This window comes from Amia ocellicauda, unplaced genomic scaffold, assembly GCF_036373705.1.
Source record: "Amia ocellicauda isolate fAmiCal2 unplaced genomic scaffold, fAmiCal2.hap1 HAP1_SCAFFOLD_92, whole genome shotgun sequence".
Lineage (NCBI taxonomy): Eukaryota > Metazoa > Chordata > Actinopteri > Amiiformes > Amiidae > Amia > Amia ocellicauda.
In genome coordinates, this window is record NW_027103017.1 from 478 (window position 1) to 27,684 (window position 27,207).

The window sequence follows — 27,207 nt, forward strand, 5'->3', positions numbered from 1 at the left end:
GGGGTTTGCTCCTGGTCTCGAGGTGGGGGTGTGTGGGGTTTCGGCCCAGGGTTGTGTCCTTGAGGACCTTTGAGATGATCCTCACACCCGTCTTGTTGAGGTGGACGTGGTCATACAGGTGATGTGGCTGGATGTCTCAGTGGTGTGCCAGGTGGACGTTGGGGAGGAGGGCACATCTTCGGGACACTTCTGCGTTGATGGCCTGGATGATGTGCAGGGGCACGTCTGTGCGGGGCAGCAGTGTGGAGATGGAAATTTTGGCAGTTGGGAATTCCTCTGTGGCTTTCGTTGCTACCTGTCTCAGGGCTGAGGCCACATCGCCCCTGCGGGCACTCAGGTCGTTAGTGCCGGTGTGGATGAGGATGTGTTTGACTTGGCAAAGCCTCCTCTTGGAGAGCAGCTCCAGGGCTCTCTGTGCTGTGGAGCACCAAAGCTTTTTCACTTTTCGCCCAGGGAAGAGGCGCCTCTCAACCAGGAACTTCCCATTGGATTCGCTCAGAATGACCACCTCTGCGTTGACCTGCCACTCCGGGTTTGCGTCGGGAGTGGTGGGGGCAGCGGGTGTGTTTTGGGGGAGTGGCGTTTCAGGGGGTTGTGTATTAGTGGCAGGTCTGGTGATAGTGGGTGTGTCAGGAGTGGTGGGGAGTGTGGGTGGATCAGTGGGTGCGTCAGGGGTTGGAGGTGTTGTGGGGTCAGTGCAGTGCAGTCTCTGTGCTCCAGTGATGTGTAGCTCCTCTCTTAGCTCCTCCAGCTGGCTCTGCAGGCTCCTTAGCTGGCTGTGCTGGGGTGTCCTGGTCAGCTCCTCCCTCGCTCTGCGCAGCTCCGTCCTCAGGGTTTGGCTCTGCTCCTCCAGGTCTCTCACTGCTGCTCTCAGCTCATGGATCTCAGCCTTGTGCTGCATCTTTAGTCTGTGCATCTCATCCCGGAGCTGATCGCACAAGGAGGTCTGGGCCAGGGTGCTCAAGGTCTGCTCCCTGAACTCCGCAAACTCCAGCTCCAGCACTGATAGGCATTCCTTTAGTGTTTTAATGTTGCTGGAGAGTTTTGGGGAGACAGGGGGGCAGTCTGTGGGAGATGGGGCACTGTCTGGCTCCGTGTGGCTGGGGGCAGACTGCAGGGTGGCCGGCTCTGGCTCTTGTTTCTCTACCTCAGTCTGCTGCTTTGAAGTGTGGAAGCCGAGAGCTAATTGGTCCAGGCTGCTCTCGCTGCCCTGCACCATGATGGTCCCGTTGTGGTATACATTAAAAGTGAGCATCACACTGTCTGTGTCTTTCTCTACCAGCACTGAGATCTGCCTGCCTCTGCTAATGCCCCTCTTGTTGTTATTGGGGTATGTCTGGCACAGGGTTTTGTGAAAGGCGGTGTAGAACAGTAGATTGTTCTTGACCCTGTTTTCTCCTTTACCGGTGTAGTCTAGGATGAGGGTCTCAGGAGATGCTCTCATCACAGCTTGTTTGTAGTCCTTCTTAGCCTGTGCAGAGCGAATGTCTTCAGGGTATCGGATTTCAAAAGGCAGCTCTGCAGTCAGACTGCTGTTCGATAGATTTCTATCAGTCTCAGTGGCAGTTGGGCTCTCTCCTACTGTCACTCTATTCAAATCGGAGCTCTGCATTTTCATTGGCTGAGTCAACTACTGAGAATGCTTATTTATTTTATTAATACATATTTTTTTGTTTAATTATTTGTCTCTTACCTCCAATTCTTGTCTTCAGCTTTTCTTTTCTGACTTTTCTTCCTGAACTGTCTCTCTGCTTTCTTCTTTTTGTGTTTCTCTTAAAATTATTATTTTTTGAATACTTTTTCTTCTGAATTTCTATTCCATGTCTTCTGTGTATGTTTATAGTGCTATATATTCATTTGTAAATCACAAATTAAATCCGCTTATGTATAAAAACAAATGTTTTTTAGGAGCTCATATTCCTCTCTCTCTCTCTCTCTCTCTCTCAATTAATTTCATTTGTATTGTCAAAGCAATTGGACATACATAAACATACATACATATACACTCACCTAAAGGATTATTAGGAACACCTGTTCAATTTCTCATTAATGCAATTATCTAATCAACCAATCACATGGCAGTTGCTTCAATGCATTTAGGGGTGTGGTCCTGGTCAAGACAATCTCCTGAACTCCAAACTGAATGTCTGAATGGGAATGAAAGGTGATTTAAGCAATTTTGAGCGTGGCATGGTTGTTGGTGCCAGACGGGCCGGTCTGAGTATTTCACAATCTGCTCAGTTACTGGGATTTTCACGCACAACCATTTCTAGGGTTTACAAAGAATGGTGTGAAAAGGGAAAAACATCCAGTATGCGGCAGTCCTGTGGGCGAAAATGCCTTGTTGATGCTAGAGGTCAGAGGAGAATGGGCCGACTGATTCAAGCTGATAGAAGAGCAACTTTGACTGAAATAACCACTCGCTACAACCGAGGTATGCAGCAAAGCATTTGTGAAGCCACAACACGTACAACCTTGAGGCGGATGGGCTACAACAGCAGAAGACCCCACCGGGTACCACTCATCTCCACTACAAATAGGAAAAAGAGGTGAGACATTCAGATGGTAGAGTCAGAATTTGGCGTAAACAGAATGAGAACATGGATCCATCATGTCTTGTTACCACTGTGCAGGCTGGTGGTGGTGGTGTAATGGTGTGGGGGATGTCTTCTTGGCACACTTTAGGCCCCTTAGTGCCAATTGGGCATCGTTTAAATGCTACGGCCTACCTGAGCATTGTTTCTGACCATGTCCATCCCTTTTTGACCACCATGTACCCATCCTCTGATGGCTACTTCCAGCAGGATAATGCACCATGTCACAAAGGTCGAATCATTTCAAATTGGTTTCTTGAACATGACAATGAGTTCACTGTACTAAACTGGCCCCCACAGTCACCAGATCTCAACCCAATAGAGCATCTTTGGGATGTGGTGGAACGGGAGCTTCGTGCCCTGGATGTGCATCCCACAAATCTCCATCAACTGCAAGATGCTATCCTATCAATATGGGCCAACATTTCTAAAGAATGCTTTCAGCACCTTGTTGAATCAATGCCATGTAGAATTAAAGCAGTTCTGAAGGCGAAAGAGGGTCAAACACAGTATTAGTATGGTGTTCCTAATAATCCTTTAGGTGAGTTCATCGTAGCTCTTAATACTCTCTTTCTGTCTGGAGGAGATATAATTGAAGTATTGTACACGTACCCGGCTACTTTCAACACCCATTGCTGCACTGATATTTTTCCCTCCATTTTTCTTTATCCATTTTTTTTTTGCTGGAAGTTCCGTCAATACCCGTCAGCCTTTAAGAGACATCATGCAGCCAGGCCTCTTGGCTTGCGGCCACACCGTCCTGAACGCGCCCAATCTCATCAGATCTCGGAAGCTAAACGGGGCAAGGGTTCGTCAGTACTTGGATGGGTGACCTCCTGGAGATATCAGGTGCTGCAAGTTATTTCGTCTCCTGGGTAACTTTATCGTAGCTCTAAATACTCTCTTTCTGTCTGGAGGAGATATAATTGAAGAATTGTACACATACCCGGCTACTTTCAACACCCTTTGCTGCACTGTTATTTTTCCCTCCATTTTTCTTTTTTCTTTTTTATTTTGCTGGAAGTTCCGTCAATAACCTCCAGCCTTTAAGAGACATCATGCAGCCAGGCCTCTTGGCTTGAGGCCACACCGGCCTGAACGCGCCCGATCTCGTCAGATCTCGGAAGCTAAACGGGGCAGGGCCTTGTCAGTACTTGGATGGGAGACCTCCTAGAAATACCAGGTGCTGCAAGCTTTTTACGTCTCCTGGGTAACTTCATCGTAGCTCTTAATACTCTCTTTCTGTCTCCAGGAGATATAATTGAAGAATTGTACACGTACCCGGCTACTTTCAACACCCTTTGCTGCACTGGTATATTTCCCTCTATTTTTCTTTTTTTTTTTGCTGGAAGTTCCGTCAATACCCGCCAACCTTTAAGAGACATCATGCAGCCAGGCATCTCGGCTTGCGGCCACACCATCCTGAACGCGCCCGATCTCGTCAGATCTCGGAAACTAAACGGGGCAGGGCCTGGTCAGTACTTCGATGGGAGATCTCCTGGAAATACAAGGTGCTGCCAGCTTTTTACGTCTCCTGGGGAACTTCATCGTAGCTCTTAATACTCTCTTTCTGTCTGGAGAAGACATAATTGAAGAATTGTACACGTACCCGGCTACTTTCAACACCCTTTCCTGCACTGATATTTTTCCCTCCATTTTTCTATATATTTTTTTTTTTTATTGCTGGAAATTCCGTCAATACCCGCCAGCCTTTAAGAGACATCATGCAGCCAGGCATCTCGGCTTGCGGCCACACCATCCTGAACGCGCCCGATCTCGTCAGATCTCGGAAGCTAAACGGGGCAGGACCTGGTCAGTACGTGAAAGTGAGACCTCCTGGAAATACCTGGTGCTGCAAGCTTTTACGTCTCCTGGGTAACTTTATCGTAGCTCTTAATACTCTCTATCTGTCTGGAGGAGATATAATTGAAGTATTGTACACGTACCCAGCTACTGTCAACACCATTTGCTGCACTGATATTTTTCCATCCATTTTTCTTTATCCATTTTTTTTTTGCTGGAAGTTCCGTCAATACCCGTCAGCCTTTAAGAGACATCATGCAGCCAGGCCTCTTGGCTTGCGGCCACACCGTCCTGAACGCGCCCAATCTCATCAGATCTCGGAAGCTAAACGGGGCAAGGGTTCGTCAGTACTTGGATGGGTGACCTCCTGGAGATATCAGGTGCTGCAAGTTATTTCGTCTCCTGGGTAACTTTATCGTAGCTCTAAATACTCTCTTTCTGTCTGGAGGAGATATAATTGAAGAATTGTACACATACCCGGCTACTTTCAACACCCTTTGCTGCACTGATATTTTTCCCTCCATTTTTCTTTTTTCTTTTTTATTTTGCTGGAAGTTCCGTCAATAACCTCCAGCCTTTAAGAGACATCATGCAGCCAGGCCTCTTGGCTTGAGGCCACACCGGCCTGAACGCGCCCGATCTCGTCAGATCTCGGAAGCTAAACGGGGCAGGGCCTGGTCAGTACTTTGATGGGAGACCTCCTGGAAATACCAGGTGCTGCTAGCTTTTTCGTCTCCTGGGTAACTTCATCGTAGCTCTTAATACTCTCTTTCTGTCTGGAGAAGACATAATTGAAGAATTGTACACGTACCCGGCTACTTTCAACACCCTTTCCTGCACTGATATTTTTCCCTCCATTTTTCTATATATTTTTTTTTTTTTTTGCTGGAAATTCCGTCAATACCCGCCAGCCTTTAAGAGACATCATGCAGCCAGGCATCTCGGCTTGCGGCCACACCATCCTGAACGCGCCCGATCTCGTCAGATCTCGGAAGCTAAACGGGGCAGGACCTGGTCAGTACATGAATGTGAGACCTCCTGGAAATACCTGGTGCTGCAAGCTTTTACGTCTCCTGGGTAACTTTATCGTAGCTCTTAATACTCTCTATCTGTCTGGAGGAGATATAATTGAAGTATTGTACACGTACCCAGCTACTGTCAACACCATTTGCTGCACTGATATTTTTCCATCCATTTTTCTTTTTTTTTTTTTTTTTTGCTGGAAGTTCCGTCAATACCCGCCAACCTTTAAGAGACATCATGCAGCCAGGCCTCTTGGCTTGCGGCCACACCGTCCTGAATGCGCCCGATCTCGTCAGATCTCGGAAGCTAAATGGGGCAGGGCCTGGTCAGTACTTGGATGGGAGACCTCCTAGAAATACCAGGTGCTGCAAGCTTTTTACGTCTCCTGGGTAACTTCATCGTAGCTCTTAATACTCTCTTTCTGTCTCCAGGAGATATAATTGAAGAATTGTACACGTACCCGGCTACTTTCAACACCCTTTGCTGCACTGGTATATTTCCCTCTATTTTTCTTTTTTTTTTTTGGTGGCAGTTCCGTCAATACCCGCCAGCCTTTAAGAGACATCATGCAGCCAGGCATCTCGGCTTGCGGCCACACCATCCTGAACGCGCCCGATCTCGTCAGATCTCGGAAGCTAAACGGGGCAGGACCTGGTCAGTACATGAAAGTGAGACCTCCTGGAAATACCTAGTGCTGCAAGCTTTTACGTCTCCTGGGTAACTTTATCGTAGCTCTCAATACTCTCTCTCTGTCTGGAGGAGATATAATTGAAGTATTGTACACGTATCCAGCTACTGTCAACACCCTTTGCTGCACTGATATTTTTCCATCCATTTTTCTTTTTTCTTTTTTTCTTTTTTTTTTTTGCTGGAAGTTCCATCAATACCCGCCAACCTTTAAGAGACATCATGCAGCCAGGCCTTTCGGCTTGTGGCCACACCGTCCTGAATGCGCCCGATCTCGTCAGATCTCGGAAGCTAAACGGGGCAGGGCCTTGTCAGTACTTGGATGGGAGACCTCCTAGAAATACCAGGTGCTGCAAGCTTTTTACGTCTCCTGGGTAACTTCATCGTAGCTCTTAATACTCTCTTTCTGTCTCCAGGAGATATAATCGAAGAATTGTACACGTACCCGGCTACTTTCAACACCCTTTGCTGCACTGGTATATTTCCCTCTATTTTTCTTTTTTTTTTTGCTGGAAGTTCCGTCAATACCCGCCAACCTTTAAGAGACATCATGCAGCCAGGCCTCTTGGCTTGCGGCCACACCGTCCTGAATGCGCCCGATCTCGTCAGATCTCGGAAGCTAAACGGGGCAGGGCCTGGTCAGTACTTGGATGGGAGACCTCCTAGAAATACCAGGTGCTGCAAGCTTTTTACGTCTCCTGGGTAACTTCATCGTAGCTCTTAATACTCTCTTTCTGTCTCCAGGAGATATAATTGAAGAATTGTACACGTACCCGGCTACTTTCAACACCCTTTGCTGCACTGGTATATTTCCCTCTATTTTTCTTTTTTTTTTTTGGTGGCAGTTCCGTCAATACCCGCCAGCCTTTAAGAGACATCATGCAGCCAGGCATCTCGGCTTGCGGCCACACCATCCTGAATGCGCCCGATCTCGTCAGATCTCGGAAGCTAAACGGGGCAGGACCTGGTCAGTACATGAAAGTGAGACCTCCTGGAAATACCTAGTGCTGCAAGCTTTTACGTCTCCTGGGTAACTTTATCGTAGCTCTCAATACTCTCTCTCTGTCTGGAGGAGATATAATTGAAGTATTGTACACGTATCCAGCTACTGTCAACACCCTTTGCTGCACTGATATTTTTCCATCCATTTTTCTTTTTTCTTTGTTTCTTTTTTTTTTTTGCTGGAAGTTCCGTCAATACCCGCCAACCTTTAAGAGACATCATGCAGCCAGGCCTTTCGGCTTGTGGCCACACCGTCCTGAATGCGCCCGATCTCGTAAGATCTCGGAAGCTAAACGGGGCAGGACCTGGTCAGTACTTGGGTGGGAGACCTCCTGGAAATACCTGGTGCTGCAAGATTTTACGTCTCCTGGGTAACTTTATCGTAGCTCTTAGTTCTTTCTTTCTGTCTGGAGGAGATATAATTGAAGAATTGTACACGTACCCAGCTACTGTCAACACCCTTTGCTGCACTGATATTTTTCCATCCATTTTTCTTTTTTTTTTTTTTTTTTTTTTTTTTTGCTGGAAGTTCTGTCAATACCCGCCAACCTTTAAGAGACATCATGCAGCCAGGCCTTTCGGCTTGTGGCCACACCGTCCTGAATGCGCCCGATCTCGTCAGATCTCGGAAGCTAAACGGGGCAGGGCCTGGTCAGTACTTGGATGGGAGACCTCCTAGAAATACCAGGTGCTGCAAGCTTTTACGTCTCCTGGGTAACTTTATCGTAGCTCTCAATACTCTCTCTCTGTCTGGAGGAGATATAATTGAAGTATTGTACACGTATCCAGCTACTGTCAACACCCTTTGCTGCACTGATATTTTTCCATCCATTTTTCTTTTTTCTTTTTTTCTTTTTTTTTTTTGCTGGAAGTTCCGTCAATACCCGCCAACCTTTAAGAGACATCATGCAGCCAGGCCTTTCGGCTTGTGGCCACACCGTCCTGAATGCGCCCGATCTCGTAATATCTCGGAAGCTAAACGGGGCAGGACCTGGTCAGTACTTGGATGGGAGACCTCCTGGAAATACCTGGTGCTGCAAGATTTTACGTCTCCTGGGTAACTTTATCGTAGCTCTTAGTTCTTTCTTTCTGTCTGGAGGAGATATAATTGAAGAATTGTACACGTACCCAGCTACTGTCAACACCCTTTGCTGCACTGATATTTTTCCATCCATTTTTCTTTTTTTTTTTTTTTTTTTGCTGGAAGTTCTGTCAATACCCGCCAACCTTTAAGAGACATCATGCAGCCAGGCCTTTCGGCTTGTGGCCACACCGTCCTGAATGCGCCCGATCTTGTCAGATCTCGGAAGCTAAACGGGGCAGGGCCTGGTCAGTACTTGGATGGGAGACCTCCTAGAAATACCAGGTGCTGCAAGCTTTTTACGTCTCCTGGGTAACTTCATCGTAGCTCTTAAAACTCTCTTTCTGTCTCCAGGAGATATAATTGAAGAATTGTACACGTACCCGGCTACTTTCAACACCCTTTCCTGCACTGATATTTTTCCCTCCAGTTTTCTATTTTTTTTTTTTTTTTTTTTGCTGGAAATTCCGTCAATACCCGCCAGCCTTTAAGAGACATTATGCAGCCAGGCATCTCGGCTTGCGGCCACACCATCCTGAACTCGCCCGATCTCGTCAGATCTTGGAAGCTAAACGGGGCAGGACCTGGTCAGTACATGAATGTGAGACCTCCTGGAAATACCTGGTGCTGCAAGCTTTTACGTCTCCTGGGTAACTTTATCGTAGCTCTTAATACTCTCTATCTGTCTGGAGGAGATATATTTGAAGAATTGTACACGTACCCGGCTACTTTCAACACCCTTTCCTGCACTGATATTTTTCCATCCATTTTTCTTTTTTTTTTTTTTTTTTGCTGGAAATTCCGTCAATACACGCCAGCCTTTAAGAGACATCATGCAGCCAGACATCTCGGCTTGCGGCCACACCGTCCTGAACGCGCCCGATCTCGTCAGATCTCGGAAGCTAAACGGGGCAGGACCTGGTCAGTACTTGAATGTGAGACCTCCTGGAAATACCTGGTGCTGCAAGCTTTTACGTCTCCTGGGTAACTTTATCGTAGCTCTTAATACTCTCTATCTGTCTGGAGGAGATATAATTGAAGAATTGTACACGTACCCGGCTACCTTCAACACGCTTTGCTGCACTGATATTTTTCCCTCCATTTTTCTTTTTTCTTTTGTTTCTTGCTGGAAGTTCCATCAAAACCCTCCAGCCTTTAAGAGACATCATGCAGCCAGGCCTCTTGGCTTGAGGCCACACCGTCCTGAAGACGCAAGATCTCGTCAGATCTCGGAAGAAAAACTGGGCAGGGCCTGGTCAGTAATTGGATGGTTGACCTCCTGGAAATACCAGGTGCTGAAAGCTTTTTACATCTCCTGGGTAACTTCAGCGTAGCTCTTAATACTCTCATTCAGTCTGGAGGAGATTTAATTGAAGAATTGTACATGTACCCGGCTACTTTCAACACCCTGTCCTGCACTGATATTTTTCCCTCCATTTTTCTATTTATTTATTTTTTATTTTTTGCTGGAAGTTCCGTCAATACCCGCCAGCCTTTAAGAGACATCATGCAGCCAGGCCTCTTGGCTTGCGGCCACACCGTCCTGAACACGCCCGATCTCATCAGATCTCGGAAGCTAAGCGGGGCAGGGCCTGGTCAGTACTTGGATGGGAGACCTCCTGGAAATACCTGGTGCTGCAAGCTTTTTACGTCTCCTGGGAAACTTCATCGTAGCTCTTAATACTCTCTATCTGTCTGGAGGAGATATAATTGAAGTATTGTACACGTACCCGGCTACTTTCAACACCCTTTGCTGCACTGATATTTTTCCCTCCATTTTCCATTTTTTTTTTTTTTTTTTTTTGCTGGAAGTTCCATCAATACCCGCCAGCCTTTAAGAGACATCATGCAGCCAGGCCTCTTGGCTTTCGGCCACACCGTCCTGAACGCGCCCGATCTCGTCAGATCTCGGAAGCTAACGGGGCAGGGCCTGGTCAGTACTTGGATGGGTGACCTCCTGGAAATACCAGGTGCTGCAAGCTTTTTACGTCTCCTGGGTAACTTCATCATAGCTCTTAATACTCTCTTTCAGTCTGTAGGAGATAGTATTGAAGAATTGTACACGTACCCGGCTACTTTCAAAACCCTTTGCTGCACTGATATTTTTCCCTCCATTTTTCTTTTTTCTTTTTTTTTTTGCTTGAAGTTCCGTCAATACCCGCCAGCCTTAAAGAGACATCATGCAGCCGGGCCTCTTGGCTTTCGGCCACACCGTCCTGAACGCGCATGATATTGTCAGATCTCGGAAGCTAAACGGGCAGGACCTGGTCAGTACTTGAATGTGAGACCTCCTGGAAATACCTAGTGCTGCAAGCTTTTACGTCTCCTGGGTAACTTTATCGTAGCTCTCAATACTCTCTCTCTGTCTGGAGGAGATATAATTGAAGTATTGTACACGTATCCAGCTACTGTCAACACCCTTTGCTGCACTGATATTTTTCCATCCATTTTTCTTTTTTCTTTTTTTCTTTTTTTTTTTTGCTGGAAGTTCCGTCAATACCCGCCAACCTTTAAGAGACATCATGCAGCCAGGCCTTTCGGCTTGTGGCCACACCGTCCTGATTGCGCCCGATCTCGTCAGATCTCGGAAGCTAAACGGGGCAGGACCTGGTCAGTACTTGGATGGGAGACCTCCTGGAAATACATGGTGCTGCAAGATTTTACGTCTCCTGGGTAACTTTATCGTAGCTCTTAGTTCTTTCTTTCTGTCTGGAGGAGATATAATTGAAGAATTGTAAACGTACCCAGCTACTGTCAACACCCTTTGCTGCACTGATATTTTTCCATCCATTTTTCTTTTTTTTTTTTTTTTTTTTTTTTTTTGCTGGAAGTTCTGTCAATTCCCGCCAACCTTTAAGAGACATCATGCAGCCAGGCCTTTCGGCTTGTGGCCACACCGTCCTGAATGCGCCCGATCTCGTCAGATCTCGGAAGCTAAACGGGGCAGGGCCTGGTCAGTACTTGGATGGGAGACCTCCTAGAAATACCAGGTGCTGCAAGCTTTTACGTCTCCTGGGTAACTTTATCGTAGCTCTCAATACTCTCTCTCTGTCTGGAGGAGATATAATTGAAGTATTGTACACGTATCCAGCTACTGTCAACACCCTTTGCTGCACTGATATTTTTCCATCCATTTTTCTTTTTTCTTTTTTTCTTTTTTTTTTTTGCTGGAAGTTCCGTCAATACCCGCCAACCTTTAAGAGACATCATGCAGCCAGGCCTTTCGGCTTGTGGCCACACCGTCCTGAATGCGACCGATCTCGTAAGATCTCGGAAGCTAAACGGGGCAGGACCTGGTCAGTACTTGGATGGGAGACCTCCTGGAAATACCTGGTGCTGCAAGATTTTACGTCTCCTGGTTAACTTTATCGTAGCTCTTAGTTCTTTCTTTCTGTCTGGAGGAGATATAATTGAAGAATTGTACACGTACCCAGCTACTGTCAACACCCTTTGCTGCACTGATATTTTTCCATCCATTTTTCTTTTTTTTTTTTTTTTTTTGCTGGAAGTTCTGTCAATACCCGCCAACCTTTAAGAGACATCATGCAGCCAGGCCTTTCGGCTTGTGGCCACACCGTCCTGAATGCGCCCGATCTCGTCAGATCTCGGAAGCTAAACGGGGCAGGGCCTGGTCAGTACTTGGATGGGAGACCTCCTAGAAATACCAGGTGCTGCAAGCTTTTTACGTCTCCTGGGTAACTTCATCGTAGCTCTTAATACTCTCTTTCTGTCTCCAGGAGATATAATTGAAGAATTGTACACGTACCCGGCTACTTTCAACACCCTTTCCTGCACTGATATTTTTCCCTCCAGTTTTCTATTTTTTTTTTTTTTTTTTTTGCTGGAAATTCCGTCAATACCCGCCAGCCTTTAAGAGACATCATGCAGCCAGGCATCTCGGCTTGCGGCCACACCATCCTGAACTCGCCCGATCTCGTCAGATCTTGGAAGCTAAACGGGGCAGGACCTGGTCAGTACATGAATGTGAGACCTCCTGGAAATACCTGGTGCTGCAAGTTTTTACGTCTCCTGGGTAACTTTATCGTAGCTCTTAATACTCTCTATCTGTCTGGAGGAGATATATTTGAAGAATTGTACACGTACCCGGCTACTTTCAACACCCTTTCCTGCACTGATATTTTTCCATCCATTTTTCTTTTTTTTTTTTTTTTTTGCTGGAAATTCCGTCAATACACGCCAGCCTTTAAGAGACGTCATGCAGCCAGACATCTCGGCTTGCGGCCACACCGTCCTGAACGCGCCCGATCTCGTCAGATCTCGGAAGCTAAACGGGGCAGGACCTGGTCAGTACTTGAATGTGAGACCTCCTGGAAATACCTGGTGCTGCAAGCTTTTACGTCTCCTGGGTAACTTCATCATAGCTCTTAATACTCTCTTTCAGTCTGTAGGAGATATTATTGAAGAATTGTACACGTACCCGGCTACTTTCAAAACCCTTTGCTGCACTGATATTTTTCCCTCCATTTTTCTTTTTTCTTTTTTTTTTTGCTTGAAGTTCCGTCAATACCCGCCAGCCTTAAAGAGACATCATGCAGCCGGGCCTCTTGGCTTTCGGCCACACCGTCCTGAACGCGCATGATATTGTCAGATCTCGGAAGCTAAACGGGCAGGACCTGGTCAGTACTTGAATGTGAGACCTCCTGGAAATACCAGGTGCTGCAAGCTTTTACGTCTCCTGGGTAACTTTATCGTAGCTCTTAATACTCTCTTTCAGTCTGCAGGAGATATAATTGAAGAATTGTACACGTACCCGGCTACTTTCAACACCCTTTCCTGCACTGATATTTTTCCCTCCATTTTTCTATTTTTTTTTTTTTTTTTTTTGCTGGAAGTTCCGTCAATACCCGCCAACCTTTAAGAGACATCATGCAGCCAGGCCTTTCGGCTTGTGGCCACTCCGTCCTGAACGCGCCCGATCTCATCAGATCTCGGAAGCTAAACGGGGCAGGGCCTGGTCAGTACTTTGATGGGAGACCTCCTGGAAATACCAGGTCCTGCAAGCTTTTTACGTCTCCTGGGTAACTTCATCGTAGCTCTTAATACTCTCTTTCTGTCTCCAGGAGATATAATTGAAGAATTGTACACGTACCCGGCTACTTTCAACACCCTTTCCTGCACTGATATTTTTCCATCCATTTTTCTTTTTTTTTTTTTTTTTTTTTGCTGGAAATTCCGTCAATATCCGCCAGCCTTTAAGAGACATCATGCAGCCAGACATCTCGGCTTGCGGCCACACCGTCCTGAACGCGCCCGATCTTGTCAGATCTCGGAAGCTAAACGGGGCAGGACCTGGTCAGTACATGAATGTGAGACCTCCTGGAAATACCTCGTGCTGCAAGCTTTTACGTCTCCTGGGTAACTTTATCGTAGCTCTTAATGCTCTCTATCTGTCTGGAGGAGATATAATTGAAGTATTGTACACGTACCCAGCTACTGTCAACACCCTTTGCTGCACTGATATTTTTCCATCCATTTATTTTTTTTTTGCTGAAAGTTCCGTCAATATCCGCCAGCCTTTAAGAGACATCATGCAGCCAGGCCTCTTGGCTTGTAGTCACACCGTCCTGAACGCGCCCGATCATATCAGATTTCGGAAGCTTAACGGGGCAGGGCCTGGTCAGTACTTGGATGTGTGACCTCCTGGAAATACCAGGTGCTGCAAGCTTTTTACGTCTCCTGGGTAACTTCATCGTAGCTCTTAATACTCTCTTTCTGTCTCCAGGAGATATAATTGAAGAATTGTACACGTACCCGGCTACTTTCAACACCCTTTGCTGCACTGGTATATTTCCCTCTATTTTTCTTTTTTTTTTTGCTGGCAGTTCCGTCAATACCCGCCAACCTTTAAGAGACATCATGCAGCCAGGCATCTCGGCTTGCGGCCACACCATCCTGAACGCGCCCGATCTTGTCAAATCTCGGAAGCTAACGGGGCAGGGCCTGGTCAGTACTTGGATGGGAGACCTCCTAGAAATACCAGGTGCTGCAAGCTTTTTACGTCTCCTGGGTAACTTCATCATAGCTCTTAATACTCTCTTTCAGTCTGCAGGAGATATAATTGAAGAATTGTACACGTACCCGGCTACTTTCAACACCCTTTCCTGCACTGATATTTTTCCCTCCATTTTTCTATTTTTTTTTTTTTTAATTTTGCTGGAAGTTCCGTCAATACCCGCCAACCTTTAAGAGACATCATGCAGCCAGGCCTTTCGGCTTGTGGCCACACCGTCCTGAATGCGCCCGATCTCGTCAGATCTCGGAAGCTAAACGGGGCAGGGCCTGGTCAGTACTTGGATGGGAGACCTCCTAGAAATACCAGGTGCTGCAAGCTTTTTACGTCTCCTGGGTAACTTCATCGTAGCTCTTAATACTCTCTTTCTGTCTCCAGGAGATATAATTGAAGAATTGTACACGTACCCGGCTACTTTCAACACCCTTTGCTGCACTGGTATATATCCCTCTATTTTTCTTTTTTTTTTTTGCTGGCAGTTCCGTCAATACCCGCCAACCTTTAAGAGACATCATGCAGCCAGGCCTTTCGGCTTGTGGCCACACCGTCCTGAATGCGCCCGATCTCGTCAGATCTCGGAAGCTAAACGGGGCAGGGCCTGGTCAGTACTTGGATGGGAGACCTCCTAGAAATACCAGGTGCTGCAAGCTTTTTACGTCTCCTGGGTAACTTCATCGTAGCTCTTAATACTCTCTCTCTGTCTGGAGGAGATATAATTGAAGTATTGTACACGTATCCAGCTACTGTCAACACCCTTTGCTGCACTGATATTTTTCCATCCATTTTTCTTTTTTCTTTTTTTATTTTTTTTTTTTGCTGGAAGTTCCGTCAATACCCGCCAACCTTTAAGAGACATCATGCAGCCAGGCATCTCGGCTTGCGGCCACACCGTCCTGAAGACGCAAGATCTCGTCAGATCTCGGAAGAAAAACTGGGCAGGGCCAGGTCAGTAATTGGATCGGTGACCTCCTGGAAATACCAGGTGCTGAAAGCTTTTTACATCTCCTGGGTAACTTCATCGTAGCTCTTAATACTCTCATTCAGTCTGGAGGAGATATAATTGAAGAATTGTACATGTACCCGGCTACTTTCAACACCCTGTCCTGCACTGATATTTTTCCCTCCATTTTTCTATTTATTTATTTTTTATTTTTTGCTGGAAGTTCTGTCAATACCCGCCAGCCTTTAAGAGACATCATGCAGCCCGGCCTCTTGGCTTGTGGCCACACCGTCCTGAACACGCCCGATCTCGTCAGATCTCGGAAGCTAAACGGGGCAGGGACTCGTCAGTACTTGGATGGGAGACCTCCTGGAAATACCTGGTACTGCAAGCTTTTTACGTCTCCTGGGAAACTTCATCGTAGCTCTTAATACTCTCTATCTGTCTGGAGGAGATATAATTGAAGTATTGTACACGTACCCGGCTACTTTCAACAGCCTTTGCTGCACTGATATTTTTCCCTCCATTTTCCATTTTTTTTTTTTTTTTTTTTTGCTGGAAGTTCGTCAATACCCGCCAGCCTTTAAGAGACATCATGCAGCCAGGCCTCTTGGCTTGTGGCCAAACCGTCCTGAATGCGCCTGATCTCGTTAGATCTCGGAAGCTAAACGGGGCAGGGCCTGGTCAGTACTTGGATGGGAGACCTCCTGGAAATACCAGGTGCTGCAAGCTTTTTACGTCTCCTGGGTAACTTCATCGTAGCTCTTAATACTCTCTTTCTGTCTCCAGGAGATATAATTGAAGAATTGTACACGTACCCGGCTACTTTCAACACCCTTTGCTGCACTGGTATATTTCCCTCTATTTTTCTTTTTTTTTTTGCTGGCAGTTCCGTCAATACCCGCCAGCCTTTAAGAGACATCGTGCAGCCAGGCATCTCGGCTTGCGGCCACACCATCCTGAACGCGCCCGATCTCGTCAGATCTCGGAAGCTAAACGCGGCAGGACCTGGTCAGTACATGAAAGTGAGACCTCCTGGAAATACCTAGTGCTGCAAGCTTTTACGTCTCCTGGGTAACTTTATCGTAGCTCTTAATACTCTCTCTCTGTCTGGAGGAGATATAATTGTAGTATTGTACACGTATCCAGCTACTGTCAACACCCTTTGCTGCACTGATATTTTTCCATCCATTTTTCTTTTTTCTTTTTTTCTTTTTTTTTGCTGGAAGTTCCGTCAATACCCGCCAACCTTTAAGAGACATCATGCAGCCAGGACTTTCGGCTTGCGGCCACACCGTCCTGAATGCGCCCGATCTCGTAAGATCTCGGAAGCTAAACGGGGCAGGGCCTGGTCAGTACTTGGATGGGAGACCTCCTAGAAATACCAGGTGCTGCAAGCTTTTTACGTCTCCTGGGTAACTTCATCGTAGCTCTTAGTTCTCTCTTTCTGTCTGGAGGAGATATAATTGAAGAATTGTACACGTACCCAGCTACTGTCAACACCCTTTGCTGCACTGATATTTTTCCATCCATTTTTCTTTTTTTTTTTTTTTTTTTGCTGGAAGTTCCGTCAATACCCGCCAACCTTTAAGAGACATCATGCAGCCAGGCCTCTCGGCTTGCGGCCACATCGTCCTGAACGTGCCCGATCTCATAAGATCTCGGAAGCTAAACGGGGCAGGACCTGGTCAGTACTTGGATGGGAGACCTCCTGGAAATACCTGGTGCTGCAAGATTTTACGTCTCCTGGGTAACTTTATCGTAGCTCTTAGTTCTCTCTTTCTGTCTGGAGGAGATATAATTGAAGAATTGTACACGTACCCAGCTACTGTCAACACCCTTTGCTGCACTGATATTTTTCCATCCATTTTTCTTTTTTTTTTTTTTTTTTTTTGCTGGAAGTTCCGTCAATACCCGCCAACCTTTAAGAGACATCATGCAGCCAGGCCTCTCGGCTTTCGGCCACACCGTCCTGAACGCGCATGATATCGTCAGATCTCGGAAGCTAAACGGGGCACGGCCTGGTCGGTACTTGGATGGGAGACTTCCTAGAAATACCAGGTGCTGCAAGCTTTTTACATCTCCTGGGTAACTTCATCGTAGCTCTTAATACTCTCTATCTGTCTGGAGGAGATTTAATTGAAGAATTGTACACGTACCCGGCTACTTTCAACACCCTTTCCTGCACTGATATTTTTCCCTCCATTTTTCTTTTTTCTTTTGTTTCTTGCTGGAAGTTCCATCAATACCCTCCAGCCTTTAAGAGACATCATGCAGCCAGGCCTCTTGGCTTGAGGCCACACCGTCCTGAAGACGCAAGATCTCGTCAGATCTCGGAAGAAAAACTGGGCAGGGCCTGGTCAGTACTTGGATGGGAGACCTCCTGGAAATACCAGGTGCTGCAATCTTTTTACGTCTCCTGGGTAACTTCAGCGTAGCTCTTAATACTCTCATTCAGTCTGGAGGAGATATAATTGAGGAATTGTACATGTACCCGGCTACTTTCAACACCCTGTCCTGCACTGATATTTTTCCCTCCATTTTTCTATTTATTTATTTTTTATTTTTTGCTGGAAGTTCCGTCAATACCCGCCAGCCTTTAAGAGACATCATGCAGCCAGGCCTCTTGGCTTGCGGCCACACCGTCCTGAACACGCCTGATCTCATCAGATCTCGGAAGCTAAGCGGGGCAGGGCCTGGTCAGTACTTGGATGGGAGACCTCCTGGAAATACCAGGTGCTGCAAGCTTTTTAAGTCTCCTGGGTAACTTCATCATAGCTCTTAATACTCTCTTTCAGTCTGTAGGAGATATTATTGAAGAATTGTACACGTACCCGGCTACTTTCAAAACCCTTTGCTGCACTGATATTTTTCCCTCCATTTTTCTTTTTTCTTTTTTTTTTTGCTTGAAGTTCCATCAATACCCGCCAGCCTTAAAGAGACATCATGCAGCCGGGCCTCTTGGCTTTCGGCCACACCGTCCTGAACGCGCATGATATTGTCAGATCTCGGAAGCTAAACGGGCAGGACCTGGTCAGTACTTGAATGTGAGACCTCCTGGAAATACCAGGTGCTGCAAGCTTTTACGTCTCCTGGGTAACTTTATCGTAGCTCTTAATACTCTCTTTCAGTCTGCAGGAGATATAATTGAAGAATTGTACACGTACCCGGCTACTTTCAACACCCTTTCCTGCACTGATATTTTTCCCTCCATTTTTCTATTTTTTTTTTTTTTTTTTTTTGCTGGAAGTTCCGTCAATACCCGCCAACCTTTAAGAGACATCATGCAGCCAGGCCTTTCGGCTTGTGGCCACTCCGTCCTGAACGCGCCCGATCTCATCAGATCTCGGAAGCTAAACGGGGCAGGGCCTGGTCAGTTCTTTGATGGGAGACCTCCTGGAAATACCAGGTCCTGCAAGCTTTTTACGTCTCCTGGGTAACTTCATCGTAGCTCTTAATACTCTCTTTCTGTCTCCAGGAGATATAATTGAAGAATTGTACACGTACCCGACTACTTTCAACACCCTTTCCTGCACTGATATTTTTCCCTCCATTTTTCTTTTTTTTTTTTTTTTTTTTTGCTGGAAATTCCGTCAATACCCGCCAGCCTTTAAGAGACATCATGCAGCCAGACATCTCGGCTTGCGGCCACACCGTCCTGAATGCGCCCGATCTCGTCAGATCTCGGAAGCTAAACGGGGCAGGGCCTGGTCAGTACTTGGATGGGAGACCTCCTAGAAATACCAGGTGCTGCAAGCTGTTTACGTCTCCTGGGTAACTTCATCGTAGCTCTTAATACTCTCTTTCTGTCTGCAGGAGATATAATTGAAGAATTGTACACGTACCCAGCTACTTTCAACACCCTTTCCTGCACTGATATTTTTCCCTCCATTTTTCTATTTTTTTTTTTTTTTTTTTTTGCTGGAAATTCCGTCAATACCCGCCAACCTTTAAGAGTCATCATTCAGCCAGGTCTCTCGGCTTGCGGCCACACCGTCCTGAATGCGCCCAATCTCGTCAGATCTCGGAATCTAAACGGGGCAGGGCCTGGTCAGTACTTGGATGGGAGACCTCCTAGAAATACCAGGTGCTGCAAGCCTTTTACGTCTCCTGGGTAACTTCATCGTAGCTCTTAATACTCTCTTTCTGTCTCCAGGAGATATAATTGAAGAATTGTACACGTACTAGGCTACTTTCAACACCCTTTGCTGCACTGATATTTTTCCCTCCATTTTTCTTTTTATTTTATTTTTTTGCTGGAAGTTCCGTCAATATCCGCCAGCCTTTAAGAGACATCATGCAGCCAGGCCTCTTGGCTTGTAGTCACACCGTCCTGAATGCGCCCGATCATATCAGATTTCGGAAGCTAAACGGGGCAGGGCCTGGTCAGTACTTGGATGTGTGACCTCCTGGAAATACCAGGTGCTGCAAGCTTTTTACGTCTCCTGGGTAACTGCATCGTAGCTCTTAATTCTCTTTTTCTGTCTGGAGGAGATATAATTGAAGAATTGTACATGTACCCGGCTACTTTCAACACCCTTTGCTGCACTGATATTTTTCCCTCTATTTTTCTTTTTTTTTTTTGCTGGAAATTCCGTCAATACCCGCCATCCTTTAAGAGACATCATGCAGCCAGGCATCTCGGCTTGCGGCCACACCATACTGAACGCGCCCGATCTCGTCAGATCTCGGAAGCTAAACGGGGCAGGACCTGGTTAGTACATGAATGTGAGACCGCCTGGAAATACCTAGTGCTGCAAGCTTTTACGTCTCCTGGGTAACTTTATCGTAGCTCTTAATACTCTCTATCTGTCTGGAGGAGATATAATTGAAGAATTGTACATGTACCCGGCTACTTTCAACACCCTTTGCTGCACTGATATTTTTCCCTCCCTTTTTCTATTTTTTTTTTTTTTTTTTGCTGGAAGTTCCGTCAATACCCGCCAGCCTTTAAGAGACATCATGCAGCCAGGCCTCTTGGCTTGCGGCCACACCGTCCTGAACGCGCCTGATCTCATCAGATCTCGGAAGCTAAATGGGGCAGGGCCTAGACAGTACTTGGATGGGTGACCTCCTGGAAATACCAGGTGCTGCAAGCTTTTTACGTCCCCTGGGTAACTTCATCGTAGGTCTTAATACTCTCTTTCAGTCTGGAGGAGATATAATTAAAGAATTGTACACGTACCCGGCTACTTTCAACACACTTTGCTGCACTGATATGTTTCCCACCATTTTTCTTTTTTCTTTTTTTTTTTTGCTGGAAGTTCCGTCAATACCCGCCAACCTTTAAGAGACATCATGCAGCCAGGCGTCTCGGCTTGTGGCCACACCGTCCTGAATGCGCCCGATCTCGTCAGATCTCGGAAGCTAAACGGGGCAGGGCCTGGTCAGTACTTGGATGGGTGACCTCCTGGAAATACCAGGTGCTGCAAGCTTTTTACTTCTCCTGGGTAACTTTATCGTAGCTCTTAATACTCTCTTTCTGTCTGGAGGAGATATAATTGAAGAATTGTACACGTACCCGGCTACTTTCAACACCCTTTCCTGCACTGATATTTTGCCCTCCATTTTTCTATTTTTTTTTTTTTTTTTATGCTGGAAATTCCGTCAATACCCGCCAGCCTTTAAGAGACATCATGCAGCCAGGCGTCTCGGCTTGTGGCCACACCGTCCTGAACGCGCCCGATCTCGTCAGATCTCAGAAACTAAACGGGGCAGGACCTGGTCAGTACTTGGATGGGAGACCTCCTGGAAGTACCAGGTGCTGCAAGCTTTTTACGTCACCTGGGGAACTTCGTCGTAGCTTTTAATACTCTCTTTCTGTCTGGAGGAGATTTAATTGAAGAATTGTACACGTACCCGGCTACTTTCAACACCCTTTACTGCACAGATATTTTTCCCTCCATTTTTTTATTTTCTTTTTTTTTTTTGCTGGAAGTTCCGTCAATACCCTCCAGCCTTTAAGAGACATCATGCAGCCAGGCTGCTTGGCTTGCGGCCACACCGTCCTGAACGCGGTCGATCTCATCAAATCTCGGAAGCTAAACGGTGCAGGGCCTCGTCAGTACTTGGATGGGTGACCTCCTGGAAATACCAGGTGCTGCAAGCTTTTTCGTCTCCTGGGTAACTTCATCGTAGCTTTTAATACTCTATTTCTGTCTGGAGGAGATATAATTGAAGAATTGTACACGTACCCGGCTACTTTCAACACCCTTTGCTGCACTGATATTTTTCCCGCCATTTTTCTTTTTATTTTTTATTTTTTCTGGAAGTTCCATCAATATCCGCCAGCCTTTAAGAGACATCATGCAACCAGGCATCTCGGCTTGCGGACACACAGACCTGAACGCGCCCGATCTCATCAGATCTCGGAAACGAAACGGGGCAGGACCTGGTCAGTACTTGAATGTGAGACCTCCTAGAAAAACCTGGTGCTACAAGCTTTTACGTCTCCTGGGTAACTTCATCGTAGCTCTTTATACTCTCTTTCTGTCTGGAGGAGATATAATTGAAGTATTGTACACGTACCTGGCTACTTTCAACATCCTTTGCTGCACTGATATTTTTCCCTCCGTTTTTCTTTTTTTTTTTTTTTGCTGGAAGTTCCGTCAATACCCGCCAACCATTAAGAGACATCATGCAACCAGGCCTCTCGGCTTGTGTCCACACCGTCCTGAACGCGCTCGATCTCGTCAGATCGCGTAAGCTGAACGGGGCAGGTCCTGGTCAGTACTTGGATGGGTGACCTCCTGGAAATACCAGGTGCTACAAGCTTTATACGTCTCTTGGGTAACTTCATCGTAGCTCGTAATACTCTCTTTCTGTCTGGAGGAGATATAATTAAAGTATTGTACACGTACCCGGCTACTTTTAACACCCTTTGCTGCACTGATATTTTTCCCTCCATTTTTCTTTTTTCATTTTTTTTTGCTGGAAGTTCTGTCAATATCCTCCAGCCATTTAGAGAAATCATGCAGCCAGGCCTCTTGGCTTGCGGCCACACCGTCCTGAACGCGCCCGATCTCGTCAGACCTTGGAAACTAAACGGGCCAGGGCCTGGTTAGTACTTGGATGGGTGACCTCCTGGAAATACCAGGTGATGCAAGCTTTTTACGTATCCTGTGTAACTTCATCGTAGCTCTTAATACTCTCTTTCAGTCTGGAGGAGATATAATTGAAGAATTGTACACGTACCCGGCTACTTTCAACACCCTTTGCTGCACTGATATTTTTCCCTCCATTTTTCTTTTTTTTTTTTTTTTTGCTGGAAGTTCCATCAATACCCTCCAGCCTTTAAGAGACATCATACAGCCAGGCCTCTTGGCTTGCAACCACACCGTCCTGAACGCGCCCCATCTCGTCAGATCTCGGAAGCTAAACGGGGCAGGGCCTGGTCATTACTTGAATGTGGGACCTCCTGGAAATACCTGGTTCTGCAAGCTTTTTACGTCTCCTGGGTAACTATATCGTAGCTCTTAATACTCTCTTTCTGTCTGGAGGAGATATAATTGAAGTATTGTACACGTACCTGGCTACTTTCAACATCCTTTGCTGCACTGATATTTTTCCCTCCGTTTTTCTTTTTTTTTTTTTTTGCTGGAAGTTCCGTCAATACCCGCCAACCATTAAGAGACATCATGCAACCAGGCCTCTCGGCTTGTGTCCACACCGTCCTGAACGCGCTCGATCTCGTCAGATCGCGTAAGCTGAACGGGGCAGGTCCTGGTCAGTACTTGGATGGGTGACCTCCTGGAAATACCAGGTGCTGCAAGCTTTATACGTCTCTTGGGTAACTTCATCGTAGCTCGTAATACTCTCTTTCAGTCTGGAGGAGATATAATTGAAGAATTGTACACATACCCGGCTACTTTCAACACCCTTTGCTGCACTGATATTTTTTCCTCCATTTTTCTTTTTTCTTTTTTTTTTTGCCGGAAGTTCCGTCAATACCCTCCAGCCTTTAAGAGACATCATGTAGCCAGGCTGCTTGGCTTGCGGCCACACCGTCCTGAACGCGGTCGATCTCATCAGATCTCGGAAGCTAAACGGTGCAGGGCCTCGTCAGTACTTGGATGGCTGACCTCCTGGAAATACCAGGTGCTGCAAGCTTTTTCGTCTCCTGGGTAACTTCATCGTAGCTTTTAATACTCTATTTCTGTCTGGAGGCGATATAATTGAAGAATTGTACACGTACCCGGCTACTTTCAACACCCTTTGCTGCACTGATATTTTTCCCGCCATTTTTCTTTTTATTTTTTATTTTTTCTGGAAGTTCCATCAATATCCGCCAGCCTTTAAGAGACATCATGCAACCAGGCATCTCGGCTTGCGGACACACAGACCTGAACGCGCCCGATCTCGTCAGATCTCGGAAACGAAACGGGGCAGGACCTGGTCAGTACTTGGATGGGAGATCTCCTGGAAATACCAGGTGCTGCCAGCTTTTTACGTCTGCTGGGTAACTTTATCGTAGCTCTTAATACTCTCTTTCAGTCTGGAGGAGATATAATTGAAATATTGTACACGTACCCGGTTACTTTCAACACCCTTTGCTGCACTGATATTTTTCCCTCCATTTTTCTTTTTTCTTCATTATTTTGCTGGAAGTTCCGTCAATATCCTCCAGCCTTTAAGAGACATCATGTAGCCAGGCCTCTTGGCATGCGGACACATTGTCCTGAATGCGCCCGATCTCATCAGATCTCGGAAGCTAAACGGGGCAGGACCTGGTCAGTACTTGAATGTGAGACCTCCTAGAAAAACCTGGTGCTGCAAGCTTTTTACGTCTCCTGGGTAACTATATCGTAGCTCTTAATACTCTCTTTCTGTCTGGAGGAGATATAATTGAAGTATTGTACACGTACCTGGCTACTTTCAACATCCTTTGCTGCACTGATATTTTTCCCTCCGTTTTTCTTTTTTTTTTTTTTTGCTGGAAGTTCCGTCAATACCCGCCAACCATTAAGAGACATCATGCAGCCAGGCCTCTCGGCATGTGTCCACACCGTCCTGAACGCGCTCGATCTCGTCAGATCGCGTAAGCTGAACGGGGCAGGTCCTGGTCAGTACTTGGATGGGTGACCTCCTGGAAATACCAGGTGCTGCAAGCTTTATACGTCTCTTGGGTAACTTCATCGTAGCTCGTAATACTCTCTTTCAGTCTGGAGGAGATATAATTGAAGTATTGTACACTTTGTCTTAGGGACAGTCTGGCTAGCAGTGACTGAGTGGTTGACAGACGACAAGCATCGGAATGTACGTGCTCTGTGATGTCATAGCAGTCAGCTGAGAGAGGCTCGTGATGTCATCGCTGAGCTGTCTGTCTGTCTGTCTGTCTGTCTCTCTCTCTCTCTTTCTCTCTCTCTCTCTCTCTCTCTCTTCCTCTCAATTCAATTCATTTGTATTGTCAAAGCAATTGGACATACATACATACATATATATATATATATATATATATATATATACATACATATATACATCTATACATGCTAGAAAGTCATTACAATGTTATCTTAAAGGCTAACTAAGCAGAACATATATCATTATAGAACAGAGTTCATAGGTCAACACATGGTTTTAGGGAACAGGCACGTAGGTCATACCGTTTGACAATGTCTCCAAGGTTCTCATCGTAAATAACAAACAGAAATCAAACTATCTTCTGGGCTGACCTTCTAGCTTGACCGTATCTTTCTTAAGTATACAAGAGAGAAAAACAGGTGTAAGAAAATAATTTCTAATTTTCCTTCTACACATATATACATACATACATACATATGTAGCGTTATGTTGGGTGTATTTTGATAAGAGCATTTGGGCTCTGAGCTGAAGCACTGATCTAAAGAAGACCTCTCCCCCCCCAAAGTTATCAGATTTCCTTAGCTCATCAGCTTGGAACTGGTTTGCATCAAAGTGACAGTTTTGGGGAGGATGGCACCGAGAAGAGGCCAAATAGTTTGGAATTCTGCTATGAGATGTCTGGAGAAAGGGGCCTGTAGGTGATAAAAACTCTTTGAAGTGGATGAGAGCCGAAATCCCGACATAGAGCTACGAACCCAGGCCAACCGGCATTTCCAAAAGATGGCATGGATTGACATCAGTCATAAATAAAGCCTCCCTCCAATAGGACACTTGGGGCTGAAACCGAAATCGAATCTCAAGAACTCAGGGACCAATCACCTACTGATCTGACAGACTATAAGGAACAGCGGACAGTCTTTCTCTCTCTCTCTCTCTCACCTGAACCAGAATCTCGCTGCCACAGCTCAACCTGTAGCTCTGTTGCCAGAACCGGAATCAGAAACCAACCAAGTCTTTGCCGGCAACAGAAGAGTTAAACTGGGAGAAGGAGATTGAGCGAAGAATTATTTTAAAGGACTTTATTAAATAAATAACTTCACAGACCCACCTGATCAGTGGAGTTTTACAGCTGGACAATTGACTAAGTCGACTGAATACAAAAGTGTCAGTCACTTAAATAGCTATTTGAGTCTTAAGAAACTTGACCCTTGGAATAAACAGGGCCCTGCTTTCCTCAAAGACTTTGTCTTCAAGTAACTACGGTGGAACCCTGCTTACAAAGAAGATTTTGTGCACTACCTTGGAGCCTTCAAACCAGTGGAAAATCTGTTTGGAAAAGACTCTACATTCGCGAAACCCCAACTTCCAGGTGCATCGACTGAGTGGAAGTTCTTGGACAAAGCCGAACCGGACTGCCTTTGTTCCAAACCACACGGACCTCGTGCCGTGTGCTGTTATCTGAGCCCGAAGCCAGAGAGGCCTCTCTGCGACGAAGTTCACATAAGTTTAACAGTTTGGAGTTCATGATTCATGACATTTGAGAAATCAATTAGAAATGTTAATCTGTGATTCATAACTCTAGAATGTGTAATATCATTTAGTTTTCTTAAATATAAATGTGTGTTGCATTCAACTGTTTTGTTGATAATTTTAGAAATAAAATCTGACAACGCCGAGAAATATCTTCTCATTCCTGTTTAACTGTTTAGTCTGAAATTGACACAAGTTAATAGACACCAGATTATAGGTGGCCCTGCCTATCCTTAATCATTGAATAATAATCAGTTAAGGGAAATTGTGGTAACAAGTAATGATAGGATCTTTCTCTCCACCTAAACGTTAATGAGACTGATATATATATAACGAGAAGTTACCTGACATAAATACTAACCTGCGTAGTTATTGAATGTCTGACTAACAATACTAATGAGAGACTCACCTTCGTCTTACTAACCGGTATTGTAGTCAATGTGTTTATAACCTTTTTTGTTTAATGATTTGTGTGTTATCATATGCGATCCCATGGTCTTTGATTTGGTCACGGAAGTGATTTGTCTTTGATTTGTTGATCTAGAGTTGAATTTTAATTAGTTTTTCCCTTTTGTATAATTAGTGTAGTGCTACATTTAGTCTTTGTTTTTGAATAAATTTGACAATTTATATCTTTGGAATTGGTGTCTGCATCCAATTATTACAGAAAAGAGTTCTACAAGATTCCAGGATTCGTGATAAGGTGATACTATAAATTCACTTCTTTAATTGAATTTTATAAGTGTACCTTACGCTACACCTTTGACCACCACGTCTTCCTCCTCCCACTGCTTGACCTCTATTGTGACCTGGATCACCTGCCGGCTCCATGTTATCGCTGTGTTGTTGAGGTGGATAGCACGCATTTCACTCGATACTCGTACCACAATGTGAAATCAATCATCAATAACCAGTTGGCAGTATTGGAAAAGCAATTACAAGGGCCTGCATACATACAGTAATGTCAAATCTGATGTGGAAGAACAATTCCTTTATCCCTCTGTTCTCCACCAGGGTTGTGCTGATCGCCTCGATTGGCAAGTTTGCAGTGTGAGGAGTGGATCCATGTCGTCGTTCCTAGGCACTTCACAGCTGTGTGGGTGGTCAGGAGCACCTGGTAGGGCCCTGTCCACCTGGGCTGTTGGGAGGACTTTCTCTTGTGTGCTTTGATATACACAGTCATCTTGCTGGAAGGGGTGGTAAACCTGCTGGGATG

The 27,207-nt window shown here is 45.8% G+C and overlaps 15 non-coding genes and 43 pseudogenes across 15 annotated transcripts; all 58 read left to right on the forward strand.

Annotated features, from left to right (window-relative positions):
* Positions 1 to 3,336: 3,336 nt before the first annotated feature.
* LOC136745688 (uncharacterized) lies at positions 3,337 to 3,455 on the forward strand (annotated as a pseudogene).
* A 215-nt stretch (positions 3,456 to 3,670) lies between these two features.
* LOC136745554 (uncharacterized) lies at positions 3,671 to 3,789 on the forward strand (annotated as a pseudogene).
* Positions 3,790 to 3,998: 209 nt separating this feature from the next.
* On the forward strand, positions 3,999 to 4,117 carry LOC136745564 (uncharacterized; annotated as a pseudogene).
* A 219-nt stretch (positions 4,118 to 4,336) lies between these two features.
* On the forward strand, positions 4,337 to 4,455 carry LOC136745560 (uncharacterized; annotated as a pseudogene).
* Positions 4,456 to 4,670: 215 nt separating this feature from the next.
* LOC136745689 (uncharacterized) lies at positions 4,671 to 4,789 on the forward strand (annotated as a pseudogene).
* Positions 4,790 to 5,004: 215 nt separating this feature from the next.
* Positions 5,005 to 5,123, forward strand: LOC136745481 (uncharacterized; annotated as a pseudogene).
* Positions 5,124 to 5,341: 218 nt separating this feature from the next.
* LOC136745506 (uncharacterized) lies at positions 5,342 to 5,460 on the forward strand (annotated as a pseudogene).
* Positions 5,461 to 5,675: 215 nt separating this feature from the next.
* LOC136745733 (5S ribosomal RNA) lies at positions 5,676 to 5,794 on the forward strand. Its single transcript, XR_010816166.1, has one exon. It is a non-coding gene; the product is annotated as a 5S ribosomal RNA (ribosomal RNA).
* Positions 5,795 to 6,004: 210 nt separating this feature from the next.
* On the forward strand, positions 6,005 to 6,123 carry LOC136745600 (uncharacterized; annotated as a pseudogene).
* Positions 6,124 to 6,347: 224 nt separating this feature from the next.
* On the forward strand, positions 6,348 to 6,466 carry LOC136745433 (uncharacterized; annotated as a pseudogene).
* A 209-nt stretch (positions 6,467 to 6,675) lies between these two features.
* LOC136745431 (5S ribosomal RNA) lies at positions 6,676 to 6,794 on the forward strand. The gene has a single exon (XR_010816129.1). It is a non-coding gene; the product is annotated as a 5S ribosomal RNA (ribosomal RNA).
* A 210-nt stretch (positions 6,795 to 7,004) lies between these two features.
* LOC136745599 (uncharacterized) lies at positions 7,005 to 7,123 on the forward strand (annotated as a pseudogene).
* Positions 7,124 to 7,347: 224 nt separating this feature from the next.
* LOC136745452 (uncharacterized) lies at positions 7,348 to 7,466 on the forward strand (annotated as a pseudogene).
* Positions 7,467 to 7,690: 224 nt separating this feature from the next.
* On the forward strand, positions 7,691 to 7,809 carry LOC136745535 (5S ribosomal RNA). The gene has a single exon (XR_010816139.1). It is a non-coding gene; the product is annotated as a 5S ribosomal RNA (ribosomal RNA).
* A 224-nt stretch (positions 7,810 to 8,033) lies between these two features.
* Positions 8,034 to 8,152, forward strand: LOC136745558 (uncharacterized; annotated as a pseudogene).
* Positions 8,153 to 8,368: 216 nt separating this feature from the next.
* On the forward strand, positions 8,369 to 8,487 carry LOC136745398 (5S ribosomal RNA). Its single transcript, XR_010816115.1, has one exon. It is a non-coding gene; the product is annotated as a 5S ribosomal RNA (ribosomal RNA).
* A 220-nt stretch (positions 8,488 to 8,707) lies between these two features.
* On the forward strand, positions 8,708 to 8,826 carry LOC136745585 (uncharacterized; annotated as a pseudogene).
* Positions 8,827 to 9,041: 215 nt separating this feature from the next.
* Positions 9,042 to 9,160, forward strand: LOC136745455 (uncharacterized; annotated as a pseudogene).
* Positions 9,161 to 9,375: 215 nt separating this feature from the next.
* LOC136745716 (uncharacterized) lies at positions 9,376 to 9,494 on the forward strand (annotated as a pseudogene).
* Positions 9,495 to 9,715: 221 nt separating this feature from the next.
* Positions 9,716 to 9,834, forward strand: LOC136745377 (5S ribosomal RNA). Its single transcript, XR_010816096.1, has one exon. It is a non-coding gene; the product is annotated as a 5S ribosomal RNA (ribosomal RNA).
* Positions 9,835 to 10,054: 220 nt separating this feature from the next.
* On the forward strand, positions 10,055 to 10,172 carry LOC136745479 (uncharacterized; annotated as a pseudogene).
* Positions 10,173 to 10,730: 558 nt separating this feature from the next.
* LOC136745527 (uncharacterized) lies at positions 10,731 to 10,849 on the forward strand (annotated as a pseudogene).
* Positions 10,850 to 11,073: 224 nt separating this feature from the next.
* LOC136745547 (5S ribosomal RNA) lies at positions 11,074 to 11,192 on the forward strand. The gene has a single exon (XR_010816140.1). It is a non-coding gene; the product is annotated as a 5S ribosomal RNA (ribosomal RNA).
* Positions 11,193 to 11,416: 224 nt separating this feature from the next.
* On the forward strand, positions 11,417 to 11,535 carry LOC136745505 (uncharacterized; annotated as a pseudogene).
* Positions 11,536 to 11,751: 216 nt separating this feature from the next.
* LOC136745559 (5S ribosomal RNA) lies at positions 11,752 to 11,870 on the forward strand. The gene has a single exon (XR_010816141.1). It is a non-coding gene; the product is annotated as a 5S ribosomal RNA (ribosomal RNA).
* A 220-nt stretch (positions 11,871 to 12,090) lies between these two features.
* On the forward strand, positions 12,091 to 12,209 carry LOC136745607 (uncharacterized; annotated as a pseudogene).
* A 215-nt stretch (positions 12,210 to 12,424) lies between these two features.
* LOC136745456 (uncharacterized) lies at positions 12,425 to 12,543 on the forward strand (annotated as a pseudogene).
* A 552-nt stretch (positions 12,544 to 13,095) lies between these two features.
* On the forward strand, positions 13,096 to 13,214 carry LOC136745429 (uncharacterized; annotated as a pseudogene).
* A 219-nt stretch (positions 13,215 to 13,433) lies between these two features.
* Positions 13,434 to 13,552, forward strand: LOC136745636 (uncharacterized; annotated as a pseudogene).
* Positions 13,553 to 13,757: 205 nt separating this feature from the next.
* LOC136745591 (uncharacterized) lies at positions 13,758 to 13,876 on the forward strand (annotated as a pseudogene).
* A 209-nt stretch (positions 13,877 to 14,085) lies between these two features.
* LOC136745567 (uncharacterized) lies at positions 14,086 to 14,203 on the forward strand (annotated as a pseudogene).
* Positions 14,204 to 14,423: 220 nt separating this feature from the next.
* LOC136745570 (5S ribosomal RNA) lies at positions 14,424 to 14,542 on the forward strand. The gene has a single exon (XR_010816142.1). It is a non-coding gene; the product is annotated as a 5S ribosomal RNA (ribosomal RNA).
* Positions 14,543 to 14,752: 210 nt separating this feature from the next.
* On the forward strand, positions 14,753 to 14,871 carry LOC136745581 (5S ribosomal RNA). The gene has a single exon (XR_010816143.1). It is a non-coding gene; the product is annotated as a 5S ribosomal RNA (ribosomal RNA).
* A 225-nt stretch (positions 14,872 to 15,096) lies between these two features.
* LOC136745696 (uncharacterized) lies at positions 15,097 to 15,215 on the forward strand (annotated as a pseudogene).
* Positions 15,216 to 15,436: 221 nt separating this feature from the next.
* Positions 15,437 to 15,555, forward strand: LOC136745566 (uncharacterized; annotated as a pseudogene).
* Positions 15,556 to 15,774: 219 nt separating this feature from the next.
* On the forward strand, positions 15,775 to 15,893 carry LOC136745734 (5S ribosomal RNA). The gene has a single exon (XR_010816167.1). It is a non-coding gene; the product is annotated as a 5S ribosomal RNA (ribosomal RNA).
* A 209-nt stretch (positions 15,894 to 16,102) lies between these two features.
* Positions 16,103 to 16,221, forward strand: LOC136745650 (uncharacterized; annotated as a pseudogene).
* A 221-nt stretch (positions 16,222 to 16,442) lies between these two features.
* On the forward strand, positions 16,443 to 16,561 carry LOC136745697 (5S ribosomal RNA). Its single transcript, XR_010816154.1, has one exon. It is a non-coding gene; the product is annotated as a 5S ribosomal RNA (ribosomal RNA).
* A 217-nt stretch (positions 16,562 to 16,778) lies between these two features.
* Positions 16,779 to 16,897, forward strand: LOC136745480 (uncharacterized; annotated as a pseudogene).
* A 553-nt stretch (positions 16,898 to 17,450) lies between these two features.
* On the forward strand, positions 17,451 to 17,569 carry LOC136745637 (uncharacterized; annotated as a pseudogene).
* A 221-nt stretch (positions 17,570 to 17,790) lies between these two features.
* LOC136745724 (5S ribosomal RNA) lies at positions 17,791 to 17,909 on the forward strand. Its single transcript, XR_010816157.1, has one exon. It is a non-coding gene; the product is annotated as a 5S ribosomal RNA (ribosomal RNA).
* Positions 17,910 to 18,463: 554 nt separating this feature from the next.
* LOC136745503 (uncharacterized) lies at positions 18,464 to 18,582 on the forward strand (annotated as a pseudogene).
* A 219-nt stretch (positions 18,583 to 18,801) lies between these two features.
* Positions 18,802 to 18,920, forward strand: LOC136745443 (5S ribosomal RNA). Its single transcript, XR_010816130.1, has one exon. It is a non-coding gene; the product is annotated as a 5S ribosomal RNA (ribosomal RNA).
* Positions 18,921 to 19,141: 221 nt separating this feature from the next.
* LOC136745483 (uncharacterized) lies at positions 19,142 to 19,260 on the forward strand (annotated as a pseudogene).
* Positions 19,261 to 19,476: 216 nt separating this feature from the next.
* On the forward strand, positions 19,477 to 19,595 carry LOC136745537 (uncharacterized; annotated as a pseudogene).
* Positions 19,596 to 19,805: 210 nt separating this feature from the next.
* Positions 19,806 to 19,924, forward strand: LOC136745598 (uncharacterized; annotated as a pseudogene).
* A 217-nt stretch (positions 19,925 to 20,141) lies between these two features.
* On the forward strand, positions 20,142 to 20,260 carry LOC136745397 (5S ribosomal RNA). The gene has a single exon (XR_010816114.1). It is a non-coding gene; the product is annotated as a 5S ribosomal RNA (ribosomal RNA).
* Positions 20,261 to 20,477: 217 nt separating this feature from the next.
* On the forward strand, positions 20,478 to 20,596 carry LOC136745739 (5S ribosomal RNA). The gene has a single exon (XR_010816171.1). It is a non-coding gene; the product is annotated as a 5S ribosomal RNA (ribosomal RNA).
* Positions 20,597 to 20,815: 219 nt separating this feature from the next.
* Positions 20,816 to 20,934, forward strand: LOC136745522 (uncharacterized; annotated as a pseudogene).
* Positions 20,935 to 21,151: 217 nt separating this feature from the next.
* Positions 21,152 to 21,270, forward strand: LOC136745595 (uncharacterized; annotated as a pseudogene).
* Positions 21,271 to 21,816: 546 nt separating this feature from the next.
* Positions 21,817 to 21,935, forward strand: LOC136745633 (uncharacterized; annotated as a pseudogene).
* Positions 21,936 to 22,150: 215 nt separating this feature from the next.
* On the forward strand, positions 22,151 to 22,269 carry LOC136745496 (uncharacterized; annotated as a pseudogene).
* Positions 22,270 to 22,484: 215 nt separating this feature from the next.
* On the forward strand, positions 22,485 to 22,603 carry LOC136745693 (uncharacterized; annotated as a pseudogene).
* A 213-nt stretch (positions 22,604 to 22,816) lies between these two features.
* Positions 22,817 to 22,935, forward strand: LOC136745631 (uncharacterized; annotated as a pseudogene).
* A 216-nt stretch (positions 22,936 to 23,151) lies between these two features.
* LOC136745577 (uncharacterized) lies at positions 23,152 to 23,270 on the forward strand (annotated as a pseudogene).
* A 215-nt stretch (positions 23,271 to 23,485) lies between these two features.
* On the forward strand, positions 23,486 to 23,604 carry LOC136745673 (uncharacterized; annotated as a pseudogene).
* A 216-nt stretch (positions 23,605 to 23,820) lies between these two features.
* Positions 23,821 to 23,939, forward strand: LOC136745649 (uncharacterized; annotated as a pseudogene).
* A 213-nt stretch (positions 23,940 to 24,152) lies between these two features.
* LOC136745668 (uncharacterized) lies at positions 24,153 to 24,271 on the forward strand (annotated as a pseudogene).
* Positions 24,272 to 27,207: the final 2,936 nt, after the last annotated feature.